At 48.7% G+C, this 4,082-nt stretch overlaps 1 protein-coding gene across 8 annotated transcripts in view; it reads left to right on the top strand.

Annotated features, from left to right (window-relative positions):
* The window catches only part of ANGPT1 (angiopoietin 1), a 274,023-nt gene that overhangs the window by 186,200 nt on the left and 83,741 nt on the right, over positions 1 to 4,082 (top strand). The gene's annotated exons all lie outside the window — the stretch shown is intronic.

The following is a 4,082-nucleotide window of genomic DNA, read 5'->3' as shown; positions in this document are numbered from 1 at the left end:
GCCCATATGTCCAACCTGTCCAGGTCTGCTTGTAGTTGTTCCCTGCCCTCCGGTGTGTCCACTTCTCCCCACAGTTTTGTGTCATCCGCAAACTTGGACAGAGTACACTTCACTCCCTCGTCCAAGTCACTGATGAAGACATTGAAGAGTATCGGTCCAAGGACTGAGCCCTGTGGGACCCCACTGTCCACACCCTTCCAGGTTGATACCGACCCATCCACTACAACTCTCTGGGTATGACCCTCTAGCCAATTCGCCACCCACTGGACTGTGTAGTCATCCAAGTCACAGCCTCTTAACTTGTTCACCAGTATGGTGTGGGATACCATATCAAAGGCCTTCCTGAAGTCTAAGTAAACAACATCAACCCTTCTCCTGCGTCCAGGTGTTTTGTAACCTGGTCATACTCCTACTGTGCAGTAGCAATGAGCTACTACACAGTAGGGTCAAAAACCGGTAGGTAATGTAAAACCAAGTACTAAATGACTGTGCAGTACCAACTGTGTAGACTGTACAGTACCAACTGTGTAGACATGCACAGTAAAAACTTTAACAGTGATTTTCATAACAGTGACACACTTACTGGCTCTGCATCCCTGGCATAGTCCTACTTGAAAGGCAAAAAAAGAATGCTATATAAGTTAGGAAAGCAAGTATTCCAAATCAGACATGCTACAGTAACTGTCACACAACCACTGGGTAATACAGCAAACTTTGGACATGTCCTTACTTCTCACTTACCAATGTATGTGCCTTGCCTTCTGACAGTATAGCCATGTTTGCATAGTGCTCTAAGTGGACTAATTGGCTTCCTTTCTGAGTATTCCTGCTGGTTCTGGAGGAATTAGCCTAGGTTCGTACTGCCAAGGATGAGGTTTGAGGAAGGGAAAATGGAGAGGAGGCACCTGGGAGGAGGTACAGAGCGGAATAATATTGGGTGAGAGGGGAAGAAGAGTCTAGTTTCTGCACTTCAAGCAAATAAGTCAGTTTTTTCTGTTTTTCTGAAATATAACTTATTAAATGGGCAAGATGCTGGTAATGAGCTAGGGATAAATGAGGAAAAAGGACATACTACTTCGTAATTTCACAGGTAGCTCCTTTAGATGTATGCTAAAATAGATTCTTCCTACTAAAGGCATTCCAAGCTAGTAAATTATAAGTTACTTTTGTCTTGCAAATTCATTTATGTTGAGCGAATGGGACATAAGACATGGAGTTGTTCCATTTCTTTTAAGTATTTACTAAATAACTTGGTTTTAAGGAAATGAGTTTCAGTTACTGGAATGTAGATTAAGATAGTCTGTGGTCATTGCCTTTTATGGACATCAGTCCTCTTTGATAAAGGATTGTGTGTCATGTCACTTTATTAAAAAATATTTTTAACTGAAGTGGTTGCTCTAATACTTGTCATTTTCAATAGCGTTAGAGAAAGAGACAGCATGTTCTCTTTTCTTTTCTGGAAGGCAAAAACCAGCGGTGCCCACTGGAGCTTGGCAAAGTATACAGGCTGATGGATGAGAGCACATCCATATATATATATTTGTATATATGATCCCCTGTATCATGATCACTTTGCTGGTGGCCACCAAGGCTTGAACACAGAATCTTTTGCAACTAAACACATTCTTCTACAGATTAACTGCTTCAAAGCCCACCTGACTTCACTGATTTTTGGATCAGGACCAAAGTCCCCTTACTCATACATACAGTGGAATCATATCCTCTGGATGATGCGCCAAGACAGATGTAGGTCATCCAAGGCGTGTCCAAATACATGAACATTTCTTTAATTTGTAAGTTATTTTTGCTACCAGATGGGCAATTATATATAATCTTTTGTTGGACTGCAGTTGTATTTTAACTGTGGCATACGATAGGGCTGTGCAAAATACCATCGTTTCATTTCGATGTCCATTTTGCCATTTCGAAGGGAAAGTGTTTTGTGTCATTATTTTGTTTCATTTCGAAGCACTGTACTGTTTCATTTCATTTAGTTGACACTGTTTCATTGTTTCAATGAGTTTCGACATTTTGTCCATATGCTATAATGGGGAAAACTATAATGCCTAAAACTTTGTCCTTTCTTGCCTGATTTGGATGAAAATTGTAGGGATGGTATCCCTTTCTGAAGGCATGAAGCTTGCTAAGTTTTAAGGAGATAGGTGCAGAGGTTCCTGGGAAACTGTACCTCAAACTGTTCAAAGCAAAAGTCCTGACACTTGCTGGCAGCGGCAGCCTCCTCTCATCCAGCGCCCAGATCTGTGGCCCCGCTCCCCCTGGGAGGGCTACAGGGCTATGCCACACTCCTCCTGGGGGTTTGAGCCCCCAGATCTGTGTGCCGGATAAGAGGAGGCTGCCGCTATGGCCTGGGACCAGCACTGGGCACAGCACCAGAGAAGATTGCTGCTGCTGCCTGGGACTTCTCTCATCTGGTGCACAGATCCAGGGGCTCATACCCTTGGGAGGGGTCTGGCACAGCCCAGCAACCCTCCTGGGGGTGTAAGCCCCTGTATCGGTGCCCCGGATGAGATGAGGCCCAGGCTGCCTCTCTGTAACGGGTGGCCTTCTCATGGCCCATTATCTGTGGCCCGCTCACCTGTTTCTGGGCTAACTGCCCGCCTTCTTAACTGCCACGCCTTGCTGGAATTACTTAGTTAATGATGTTAATTAGTGGGAGGCTGCCCATTTCCTGCCCCGATGCCAGGGGGCGCTATCCGTGGCTCCGTTCCTCCCCTACACTGCAGCCCAAGCCTTGCTGATGGCATCTCGATGTTATCATTATCACCGGCCCCCACACTGGGCCCCAGAATCCTTCTAATTTAACCCCGCCTGGATTCCTCTCCTCAGGGGGTCTATTCCACCCTCATACCAGGAAGCATAGCTCCGTGAACTGCTTCCCCTTCGGGTGTGGTCCCCCCCCAGGACCTTCAGCACACTAGCCCTGGCCCACCTCCAGGCCAGCCGGAACCCCAGGCGTGCAGCTCTTGGGCGTTCCTCACAGCGGGCCCCTGGCCCTTCGACCCTTCCAGTCCTGGCCCCAGCATTGACCAGTCAGGGGAAGTTCAGACAAGCATGAGTCTATGTCCTCACTCTTTCTCCATGGGGCCCACCTTCCAGACCCTCCAACAAGGGGTAAACCACCTGGTTGTGGGGGCTAGGGGTTAAGGCACCCCGACCCAACTCATCAGGGGTGGTAACTGGCCTGGCATTTCCTGGGGGCTCCCACGTGACTGAGAGCCCCACCAAGCCACCCACTCCAGGCAGGGTGCAGTTTTAGGTTGTTCCTAGGACCAGGAGCCTCCTTACCATCCCCTACAGCTCCTCCCTTGCCTCCAGATGACACCATCAGCTCTGTGGCCAGGTGATGTTGTTGTCTGGCCTCCAGCAGCAGAACTGCCCTGTTTATATGATTTCATAGATTTCATAGACATTAGGGCAGGAAGGGACCTCGGAAGATCATCGAGTCCAGCCTCCTGCCCAAAGGGCAGGAAGTCAGCTGGGGTCATAGGATCCCAGCAAGATAAGCATCCAGTTTCATCTTGAAGGTGTTCAATGAAGGCGCTTGAACCACCTCCGGTGGCAGGCTGTTCCAGACCTTGGGGGCTCGGACAGTAAAGAAGTTCTTCCTTATGTCCAGCCTGAAACGATCTTGAAGTAGTTTGTGACCATTCGACCTCGTCATCCCTTGGGGCGCTCTGGTGAACAAACGTTCCCCCAGATGCTGGTGGTCACCCCTGATAAACTTGTAGGTGGCCATCAGATCACCCCTAAGCCTGCGCTTTTTCAGGCTAAAGAGCCCCACGGCTCTCAGCCTGTCATCGTAGGGTCTGCTTCCCTGACCTCTGATCATGCGCGTGGCTCTTCTCTGGACTCTCTCAAGCTTCTCCACATCCTTTTTGAATTGTGGAGCCCAAAACTGGACACAGTACTCCAGCTGCGGCCTCACTAAGGCCGAGTACAGGGGGAGAATGACGTCCCGGGATTTGCTTGAGAGACGTCCCGGGATTTGCTTGAGACGTCCCGGGATTTGCTTGAGATCATCGAGTCTGACCCCCTGCATAGGCAGGGAAGAGTGCTGGGTG

The sequence above is a fragment of the Alligator sinensis genome, unplaced genomic scaffold (genome assembly GCF_000455745.1).
Source record: "Alligator sinensis unplaced genomic scaffold, ASM45574v1 scaffold20_2, whole genome shotgun sequence".
In the NCBI taxonomy this organism is placed as follows: domain Eukaryota; kingdom Metazoa; phylum Chordata; order Crocodylia; family Alligatoridae; genus Alligator; species Alligator sinensis.
The sequence above is the reverse complement of the archived record's forward strand: the minus strand, read 5'-3'. Positions and strand labels throughout refer to the sequence as shown.